We start from the raw sequence: 12,404 nt of genomic DNA, 5'->3' as shown, positions 1-12,404 counted from the left end.
CCGAGGGACATCAGCCCCAGATTTTTCCCTTTCCCGCCCAAAAAAATAAAAAATCTTACTACAATTTTCGCAAGATATAAACAACTAACCAAGAACACAAAAAGATAAAAAATCTTACTACGATTTTAGCAAAATATAAACAACTAACCAAAACACTGTGAACAAATCAAACAGAAGCACTAATTTCTTAAACATACTCTGGCTCTTAATATGTTTTAATACATATTATGAAGCGAGAGGAAAAGGAAACCCATTTAACATGCCAAAAGAAAATAGAAAACCATCTAATTACCTGCCAGAAAATAAAATATTCACGGACAATATCTTGAATTTCAGCATTGTCCCAAATCTGCCAGTTAAGCTGCAGAGAGAGAATCATTTCAAACATTTTATGGTGATCTTCACAATTAAAAATGATTTGGATTTTATGAGTTTTAGTCCAGTGCAAGAATTCACCATTACTCGTTGAAAATTTGGTGATTTAGTAAGTTTACCTGGCGAGACTGAGAATTATTTGATTGGATATTTGCCAATAGCCACTTACCATTTCTTTGGGCCCAAGCTCTGGCCTGCATGGCAGCGTGATTAATGACACCGAAATTGCACTTCGCAGACACATCAATTAATAGTTACCAAATGGGCAGTAAACTACCTTTTGAAAGTTTCCATTAAACTTCAATTGAGAAGGTACTCTGTGAAATAGCTGGGGAGGTTGAATCCTACTGCCCGTCGTTACTAGACTGTCATGAAATTGAAAATGAAAATGAAAATGAAAATTTATAAAATTGTTTTTAAGATTGGATGACAAAAAGTATGAGTTATTATTATTTTGTATAGAGAACGTGATATAATAGTTTAATAGTTAGGTGAGGAGATTTAATCTTCATGATTGTTGTAATCGGCAGCGAAACTATATATATACCTAAAAACTTTTTAAATTTCTTTAATTAAAAAAACTACAACTACTTCAATATTTACCAAAATATTTCCAAAATCTACCACCTAAATAAACACCAGAAGTAAAGTTTATCTACTTATTTGTATAACATACCCTGATCGTTGCTCTGATGGCCTTCGATGCGGTGGAGGGCGAGCGCAATCTCGACGTTGCACAATTTTGGCAGCAGGAGTAATTGGTTCTCTGCCATTATAATGTTTACTAATACGTACCGACTTCAAAGGGCTGACATACGTACGTACATATGTGAAATACGTACATATGTGAAATACAACAGATGTTAGTAAACTTTCATTCAGTAAAAGAAAAGTGAAGTGCATTGCATGGCATGTTATGGGTTTGGAAAAGGTGATAGCAGGAGAACAAAGTGTATGCAGGGAGAAAGATTTAATAAATTTATAATTTTATTTATTTATTTTCCAAAATAAATTTGTATTATTCTGATTACATAAAGTTCAAAGATCAATTGTGATTATGAAAGTAGGGCCATTATTTAAGAGATTATGAAGAAATGGTTTTATATATATAAAGTTGATTATGAAAAAAAATAGTGGCATAGTAATTTTAATATGAAAAAAGTATATATTAATTTATTTATATTTTTATATAAAAGAAATTTTAATATTTATATTTATTATTTAGGAAAAAATAGTTTAAATTATTTTATTAAGTTTTTTAAAGAAATTTAAGAATGTTTGAATTATTTTTTTGTGATGGAAATAGAATTAGTACTACTAAAAATTATTGGGACATCCAAAATCTTTAAACTTGACAATAGTAACTTGGATTTCTTTTATATATATATATATATATATATATATAAACCCTTGGTAAATTTCAACTAAAACACAGTACACAATGAATTGTCTTAATAAAATAAATAAATATTTGCCACACATTAAGTTTGTTTAACACAGTTCTAATGTTCAATATCTTGATAGGGGTTTATGTCACACATGATCAACTTACATAGTGGTGCATGTGGAAGTATACTTAAGGTTGAAACTACTTTATAATTTGCTATAAATATATTATATTTTTAGTAAGGAGTATGAAAATATACTATTTTAGATTGAATCATTATAACTAGATTTTAATAGATTCACTAAATCTAACTAGATTTTAATAGATTCACTAAATATATATGGATCTAAAAATATAATAGTACTAATTATAAAAATGGTTTAATAAAAAATTATAAAAAATTAATCATTTATAATTTATTTGTGTTTATAGGTTTGACAATAGTGTTGTGGATTATGGGATATCTAATATTTTTGTTTTTGATTATATTGCAAAAGTTGACCTCTTACCCTGAGTCTAATTCTGATCATAGACATTTAACCTTAACTCTAAATTCAATTTTGACATGCAAATTAGTCACATGAAGGGAAACGTGAGAGTAAAAGGTACCTACTTTTTGTCAAAAGTAAAATGGATCTCTTCCTAAAGGATAGGGATTTACACATCTTAACTAGTAATGATAACATTGAACATTTCTATCACAATTTTACTACAACCCACTCCACTACCATTAGCAAGGTGATCTATAAAAAGAATAATAAAACTATCAACCCTTGGAATGATAGTGATGGGGGAGGGAAAGTGATCAGGGAGGCTCCTAATGGAACCGTAAAACTTGATAAAAATAAATATGTACAAAGATCTTATCAAAAAGAAGAAAATATACTATATAAACAAGGAGAAAGGACATGATGGGGGAGGGAAAGTGATAAGGGAGGCTCCTAATGGAACAGTAAAACTTGATAAAAATATATATATATATATCTATATATATATATATATATATATATATATATATAGCTTATAAAAAAGAAGAAAATATACTATATAAATAAGAAGCAAGGACATCCAGAAAGTTTTGGCAAAAAACTATTGCCACCTTAATAAAATTGATCTCTTATATTGTTTTGTTGACTTTAGAAAATCTTTTGACACCATTCCTAGGGAAATGTTATGGAAGAGGCTATAGAAATTCTCACCGTAGATCACATGATAATGCAATACACTAAAGCAAAATACTTGATCTACTTTTACAAACAAACTTGCGGAAGCTTGTTCGATTTTGAGTAAGATCAAATAGAACACATATAACAAAACTATGGAGTCATACTCCTCCACCATAGCATCAACCCAAACTAGTTATTGCACTGCTTCCTCAAGGGAAGATGGTTCGGTCTCTAAACACTCCCCAACAAGGGCCATGTAACCACTATACCGCTCAGGTGACCTCCTTTGTCTGCGCTGAGAAGATGGATCTCCCACATTCTCTCTCATATCCATCAACAATCTGTCAGCTTCCCTTGAGCACTTCTGCCCATCTCTGGAAGACTCAGCATGAGTGGATGTCTCCACTCCTGTATCCTCTGCATGCAGCTACTCCACGTCAGTTTGAGGCTCCTCCTCCTTAGGAACAAAAAGTTCCTCCTCTGCATGCAACTTGAGCTCCCTCTCAAGGGAAACTCACATGGCCTTCTGTTCGTCAAACTTTAGATCTCTGCGTACCACTGTCCTCTGATTGGTAGGCAAGAACACCCGATAGTTGTGGGGTGTATCAGTGTAGCCCACAAGTATTCCCAACTCTGTTGTTGGCTCTAGCTTCTTCTGGGCATCTTTGGTCACATGGAAAAATACCGATGAGCCAAAGATCTTAAAGTGACTCACATATGGTCTCTTCCTGGAGAAAGCCTCCTCTAGTGTCTTCATCCCCAGTATGCGATGCAGGCTCCTATTATGCAAGTATATTGCCCTATTGCATGCCTCAGCCCACAAGTGAAGTGGTAGGCCTTAGTCATGCAGCATCGCCCAAGCTGCTCCCATAATCATTCGGTTCTTCCTTTCGGCCACCCCATTCTATTGTGTGTTATAGGGTGTTGTCAACTCTTGTTTAATTCCTTTTGCTGCACAGAAGTCCTTAAACTCTTGAGAGACATACTCTCCACCATTGTCGCTTCACAAGGCCCTAATTTTCTTTCCAGATTCTTTCTCAACCAAGGCTTTGAACTCACAAAACCTTGAGAAGGTTTGATACTTCTTTTGCAAGAAATAGATCCAACATCTACGAGAAAAATCATCAATGAAAATAACATAGTACCTTTGTTTAGTGGTGGAGGCTATCGAGAATGGTCTACACACATCTGTATGAACTCGCTCCAAGATTTCTCCAGCTTCCTAAAAGGAAGATTTTGCGTACTTACCCAAGGTACAACCTTTGCATGTATCCACTTGCTCAAGTTTACCCTTGGGAAGTCTGGTAGAAATCTGCTGCATGATCTTCAAGGCCCCATGGTGCAAGTGGCCCAATCTTCTATGCCATAGCTCGCCAATATCTTGGCTTTGCACCAACTCTGCTTTGGAACTCAATGCAGCACAATCATCTACCTCCAGCTTGCAAAGAATCTTCACTCGAATCCCAATACTCTTGGTCTGTCCCGTGGCGATGTGTCTCAAGAATTCCTTTCCTTTACTAAAGACTACATCATAGCCTTTGTCTTCCAACATTGCGATGGATATTAGGTTCTTCTTCATTCCAGGAACATACTTTACATCAGTCAAGGTGAGAGGAGCTCCATGCTCCCTCTAAAACACAATTGTGCCTTCACCTGAAACACGATACTTTCCATCATCACCCATCTCTATGCGCATCTGGAGGTCCTTCTCCTCCAAGGTACTGAATAAACTCTTGTCGCCAGTCATGTGGAATGAGGCTCCATTGTCTAGGTACCAAACACAACCCACTTACAAACTTATAACTCAAACATTTCATGGAAATAAGTTAAATAGACCAAGAAAAATTCTATAAAGAGATTCTCCAAAAAAAATTGTCGATTTGTAAATAATAATCACTTTAGATATCTTAATATTTCTAAAACTTTATATATATATATATATATATATGAATGATCATTATCATACCAAACCTAAATCCTCATTACTTGTAATTTTTTTTTTGATTTGTTATTGTGCGCCAAAATTGTAGCAAGCTTGAACACTCCTTGGATAGTTTAGTTCCCCCAAAGGTAGCTCCTACTCTCAACCCCTCTCTATGAAGTTTAAACATGTCACTTAGTGAAGACTAAACCCGAAACAAACTAATACTTGTAAATCTAACTGATTAATATTTAAATACACAATTATCCCTTTTATCACCAAAATTATCATATAGATTGGTTGTAGTTGAATTGTTCTACGTTTTAAAAAAAAAATTAGTTATACTTTATGGTAAAATTTATCTCATACCAATTGGTTAGCTTAAAATTACATATTTGATTGGTCAACTCTATACAAATCCAATGCCTTAAAATTTTCAAACTCATTTTATATTAAAAAAAAAAAATTATCTAACAAAAAGAACGATCTAACCAAAAACATTAAGTCCATATTCCTGCCAAAATCTGGACCCTATTACATTAATTCAATGCTTCGACAATCTAAAGTAGTGATTCAATCTAGGAATTCCATCAGGTTCCAGTTGTGCAAGGCCTCGTGCCCAGTTGTGCGCGGACGTCTGTGTACTCAGATTTAGTTTTGGAATACCAATGTCAGGACAGAGTTGGCAACGCCAGCTTCCTCAATCGTTTTTCTGTTGTCATAATTCAATTTCGCTCCACGGATAGCAGAGACGAGCACAAATAGTTTTCCCCGGGTACGTGAGAGACAGCAAAAGACCAAAGCACCTGCAAAATTCAACCACATACAATATATGAAATCAGCATGCAAATAATACAGGATAACGACAGAAATAGAATAGGTAAAGATATTTTATTTTTACATTGTGGTTTATGGATATTGGGCGGTCTTTATATCCACTAGAAAATTTGGGTAGATCAATTTTTAAGTGAATTTTTTAAAGCCCTTTGGCTGGGCAGATCAACCCCTAAAGGAATCTTTTAAAGCCTGCTGGACAGATTAGCAAGGTCTAACCCCAAGGGCGTCGAGGAGAATTGACCTTGTGACCTCCCTATGAAATCGACCATGTGACCTCCATATGAAATCTCAGTAGATCAACCCTTAAGTGAATTTTTTAAAGCCCATCGGCTGGGCAGATCAACCTCTAAAGGAATCTTTCAAAGCCCGTCAGCCGACTAGCAAGGCCCAACCCCAAGGGCGTCTAAGAGAATTGGCCCTGTGACTTCCCTGTGACCTCTTGATCTGCAAGGCACTTAACAATGGTTGAGGCTACTTTTTTTTTTGTTTTTTAATGTGAATGTAAAAACTTATTTGAAGGGTTTTCATTTTTAATAAAGTTAAATTTCAAATGAATATTTTTATAGTTGAATACTATAGTTTTGAAGATGAACTATATTAGTTAGTTTGAAAAAGGTATGCAAGTTCAATGTTTAATGTAATTAATCTGGAAACAGATCTCTAAATACATAGTTTAATTGATCTGGAAACAGATCTCTAAATACAAAAACTATTAATAATTTATTTGATTTTAGGCTTTTGTGATCTATGTTGATTTTGATAAATTCTTTTGGATTAATTACATCATGAGTTGTTGGTCGAAGTTGGTGAAGTTTCCAATCATTAGGTGGTTGATCCTCAAGCCAAAGATGAAAATCACTCAATCAAAATGTTTAAATAACAAAAATGCATCTGATTCTAAAATTAACCATTTTTTAAATAATTGTTACCAATAATTTCATAAATCACCACAATATAAAAGCATACTAGTCATGTTTCTTCTGCACACCTAAATGGGGTCTGTATCAAGGAATTTTCTCTTCGTCCCATGAGGCAAACAATTTGCTATATTTACAATTCCAGTCGTGCCTGTAGCGGGTTCTTGTGGAAGAGTTGGATATTCAATCTCTGTAGATGATATTTGTTGTTCAGGCACAACATAGTCCTGAGACGAAGGTGCAGCATGAGTATTTCTATCTTCAGAACGCTGGTCATTACCATCCACAGGTCCTTTCTCAGTGTACAGACTCAGAAGCTGAGAATATCACACATGCAAATACCATTATAAATCATATTGTTTAGTGAAAAAAATGTATCTGAATTTATAACATGAAAACTCCAGTAATTCAGGTATATTGTTCAGTAAATCAGGTGAATTATGAAGTTTCTGCCTGTAAGAAGCAGTATCTGGCAGGAATTGATTCAATTTTTTGTTTGTTGGAATAATTTATAAATGATCCAAGTTTTTATAATATAGCTATGAGATAAAAGAGAAAGCAACTCACCTGAATCATTCTTTGGGCATCAACACTGCCTACTATATGGTGCATTTTGTACCCTGTATGGGGATTTATGATAAGAATAGCTGGCTTGTGGTTTATCTTGTACGAATGGGTCAGATTTTCTGCTTCCTCAAGAAAATCATAAATCTGCAATTCAATGTTAGAAATCAAATCAACATAAAAGTTTTTTATTTTTCAAAATATTGGGACAACGAATAATTTTCTTGCATGGTTGGCCACTTTGAGATTTAGCAATCTCCAAAATTTCTATGAAAATAAAAACATGGATAGTGAGAAAACAAAAACATAAATATAAAGATATTGAAGATGGATGTATACAAATAAATATAAATATAAATATATTGACGATGGGTGTATGTTATTCGTATGGAGTATATGTTATCAACAAACATATATACCTATATAATGTTTTTTTTTTAAATATAAATTTATTTTAGAATTAAAATATATATATAAAAAATTAAAATACAATTAATATTTTGAAGTTAGGTTTATGGGATTAGTAATGGGTTAATGTGCTTTTTCCAGATTTTAGGTTAAAATTTGAAACTAGTTAATGTAGTATGGTTCATTAGCCAGATAATCATTATCTTGATAAACAATTTTGGGTCAAAATTCAGAACCAGCTCACACTAGTTAATGTGGTATGGTTCATTAGCCAGATAATCATTATCTTGATAAACAATTTTGAGTCAAAATTCAGAACCAGCTCACAATGAAGAATCATCATCTTGATGAACACCACACTGGATGAACAATTTAGAACCAGCTCACAATGAAGAATCATCATCGTCATCATCATAATTGTCTTGATAATGAACTACAACCACACTTGGCTGGTTTCAAGAATTGACTCAAAATTATTCATTATAATAGATGCCAAAAAAATACATCAAAACAAACTTAAATTTATAAAAATATTAAATTACTTAATATTAAATTAAATTAATTAATTTATATGGGAAAAAACTAAATCTCTAAAAATATTTTATAGAATTTAATATTTAAAAATAGAATTAATCATTCAAACAAAATAAATAATAATTTGATAAATTTAAAAAAATTAACCATTCAAACAAAATAAATAATTTCATAAATTTAAAAATTAAAAATTTATAAATTATATATATATATATATATATATATAACCATTCAAACAAAATAAATAATTTTATAAATTTAAAAATTAAAAACTTATAAATTAATTAAAAAAACAAAAAACAAATCATCATATTCATATTTTTAAATTAAAAAAAAAAATAATTATATTATAATTTTTTAAATAGTAAAAATTCAATTTTAAATTAAATGAAAAAATTATATTATAACTCGTTTTAAAGTATAAACCCTTGACTCTATAATTATAATTAACGTTTTTTATCACTCTAAAATATAAATAATATTTTTTATCACTTTATATTATAGAAAGTATAGATAATTATTTTTTATTGATGATGATGATGATGATGGTTAACGACCTAAAGAAACAAATTATCTATTTTGATTTAAGATTTTATTCCTATGCTCAAAAAGCTTGGAGAGAAGCCTCCCGAGCTCACTATAATTTTGACATTGTAAAAGGCTAGGAAGGTCAGTATTGTAACAAAGATTGTGAAACTGAGATCTAATGTGGTTATACGCGGGGCACTCTAAGAGGAAGTGGTTTTCATCCTCAATGTTCCTATTCTTACATATATGGCAGATCCTTTTCGTCCATGGCGTTTTAGGAACTGCCCAACGACCTGTTTCACTATGGAGCTCATGAGAATTCGTTCTAATCTTTGCTATATTAATTTTCTTCTTTGAGCTAGTTAAAATAGAGAGATACTTTTGATCTTCTAGGGTGGGGTTGATGACCTTCTTATAATAACTTAATTTTCTTTTAGCCGCTAAGTCTTTCTCACACCACATCTTTTCTTTGAACTTAGAAGTAACAATATCTTTAATGTTATTTATGTTTTGCAATGCATCATTTTCGTTGATCTCCCAATAGTTTAACCAGGCCCTTGTGTCTTTATGCCACCCTCGATTGAGCCTTAGGTGGTTTTGTCTAGAATTTAAAGCTAGCTTAGGAAGTCTATGATCGTTTATGTTCCTGATTTTGTGCTTGTACAACAGAAACCTAAGCATAGCTAGGCTCTCAATAGGGGAAAGACCTGTTTCTATAAGGAGAATAGGATAGGGTGTATTACTTTTAATTTTCAGGTTATAAGTTATAAAACGCTTCTGGATTTGCTCAATCTTTCTCCATGATTCTCTGGAGACGTTGCAACCCCAAACCTCACAGCCATATAAGATAACAGGAGTGACTAAAGTTTCAAAGAGGAACTTCTTTTTATCCCACATTACAAGGTTTGCAATTTTACAATTATTTTCAAGACCATAGTAAGCTTTCCACCCCCCATTAATCCTTTTCTCAATGCTATGGTTCCAGTTGAGCTTGTGATGAATATCAATTCCTAGGTACTTGTAAGAATACACTTCCTCCAAGTTATTATTGGCATACATAAAATTAGCGTAAGTGTCCTTCTTGGATTTGATAATCATAACTTTTGCTTTGTCAGTGTTAACAGTCATACCCATGGTAGAGCAGAAATCCTTAAGAAGCCTGAGTTTCTTATTAAGATCAGATGGGCACCTTTGCAAAAGAACAATATCGTCAGCATAAAGAAGGATGACGACTATCCCAGCTAAGATCGTGCCATCACATCCTGCTTCCTCTAAATAGCCTTCGAGCTTATCGATGTAAATGCCAAATAGGGTAGGGGAGAAGGGGTAACCTTGTTTAACTTCGATGTTACACTTAATATCTTTCGACCACCCTTCATTGCTCTTTAGATTGGCAATTACATTCTCATATAACCTTATAGCGGCAGCTCTCAACTCGAGAGGAACCTTTAGCTCTTCTAATCTATTCCAAAGGTTGGATCTAGGAACCGTATCGAAAGCCTTTCTAAAGTCCACAAAGAAACAAAATAAATTGGATTTATCATTACAACATTCCTCCGCAATGATCCTAAGCGTAACAAGGTGGTCTGTTGTTGAGTGATGCCTTTTGAAACCTGCTTGGCCTTTAGCCTGCTTACCTTCACTTTCAAGCCATATGCTTAACTTTTTTTCCAAAATACTACCATATAACTTGGCTAAGAGAGGGCTGATCATAATTGTTCGATAACTAGAGGGGTTATTTGTATCCCCACTTTTAAAAATAGGGATAATGAGGCTCTCAGTCCAAGGTTTAGGGAACCCTTGCTTGACTGCTTGATTGAAAAGCTTTTGGATGTGGGGGATGAGGATAGGACCTCCAATTTTTAAGATTTCCGCTTGATAACCTTCAATGTCCTTAGCTTTCCCATTAGCGAGGCGATTAACCCCAAACTTAATGTCTTCTAAAGAGAAAAATTCTTTCATTGTGGGAAGGGTTTCCAAATTATCCATGACATTTGGAGATTCATAAAGCTTTTTAAGATAGGAATTCCAATCGCAAAGAGCAATTTTATTATTATCCTTAGTCTTCCTAGTTAAAATCTGCCTCCAAAATTTCTTAGGAGCTACCTTAGAGAGGTATAAGAGAGGTGTAGGAGCTACCTATGATATATGATGATTATCGTCATTTGGTGTATCTAACTCCAAAAATGTAAGAGATTACTAAAAATATATTAATCATTTTATTTTAATGTTGTAAATATTATGAAACACATTTCAAGGTTATTATAATTTTAGATTTTGAAAAAAGTTAAGTGTGATAAATCTTTTAAAAATTAGATTAAATATAAATATAAGTTTTACAATATATAAACAATGTTTTATTTTCAGTGACAAATTATTTTATCTCATGATATTTTGGGAGTTGATTAATATTTATTTTCATTATCATTTATGAGAATTTGTTCTTAATTTAACAATATTAATTTTCTTCATAACATTAATCAAGATAAATAGATATTTTTATTTGAGATTAGTGTTAATCAACTCCTTATATAACATCTTAGTTTCCTTTTTCCCTACTATTTATCACTCCACAATTTCTACTTAAATTTTGAAATAATAATAATTTTAATATAGTCCTTAATTTACAAAATGGTTTCCATATTTATCCCCAAATAGTCTAGTCAATATTAGGCATCCTTATTCCATTTCCACTTAAAGTTAAGGTGGGCATTTTGACTCTAGTTAGACGTGTTTTTAGGAAACCTTTATGCTTCCATGTTGTTTAAATTTTTATTCAAGAGATACTTGTTCATAGCCATACTTTCTATGGGGGGAAGACTTGCTTCAATCAAGGAAAGAGGAAAGGGAGATTTACCTTTAAGCGGTGGATTTTAGGTTACAAATTACTTTTGGATCTATTATATCTTCCTCCATGAATATTTGGAGATATCATAACCCCAAACCTTGCATGCATATAAAAAAACAAGAGCAACTAGAATCTCAAGTGGATATTATTTTATCCAAGTTTCTTTTTGTCCATATCTAAAAATCTGTTGACTTACTCAAAATTGTTTCCAATCCCATAATAAGCTTCTCATCCTCTATTGGTAAGTTTCTCAAAGATATAATTCCAATTGAGCTTGTGATGGATATTGATTCCAATATATGTGTATGAAGGAACTTTCAAGTAGTTGTTCGATATTATCAAAGTATCACATGTGATCTTTCTAGATTTAACCATATTGATTTAGTTTTTTTGCAAAGATTGTAATGGATGAACAATCTCCTCAACTTAGAAGAGAAGATTTATGACTATATGAGTGATCATCGACCAACATAACTTGAAGCTTCCAAACACTCTTTTAACTAATCAATGTATATGTCGAAAAGAGTATAAGATAAAGGACACCCATGCTTGACTCCGATATTGCATTGCATTTAATTTCCCTCAATGGCCCTAAACTTGACAACAACATTTTAGTACACCCTTGTCCTACTAACCCTCAACTCGAGGAACCATTATATGCCAAAAAGAGTATGAGATAAAGAACACCCATACTTGACTCCGATATTGCATTGCATTTACATTGCATTTAATTTCTTCTAACCAAAACCTCAATGGCCTTAAACTTGACAACAACATTTTAGTACACCCTTGTCATAGTAACCCAACTCGAGGAACCATTATCTCTTCTAGCCTCTTCCACAATTGTTTCTAAGGAAAAGGTGTCAAAACCTTTTCTTAATTCAAGAATACAACAAATGATCTATCAATTTCATTGTTA

This window comes from Pinus tabuliformis, chromosome 2_1 (assembly GCF_031772625.1).
Source record: "Pinus tabuliformis cultivar Carrire ecotype Pingquan chromosome 2_1, CPIR1, whole genome shotgun sequence".
In the NCBI taxonomy this organism is placed as follows: Eukaryota; Viridiplantae; Streptophyta; class Pinopsida; order Pinales; family Pinaceae; genus Pinus; species Pinus tabuliformis.
Note: the sequence above shows the minus strand (reverse complement) of the source record.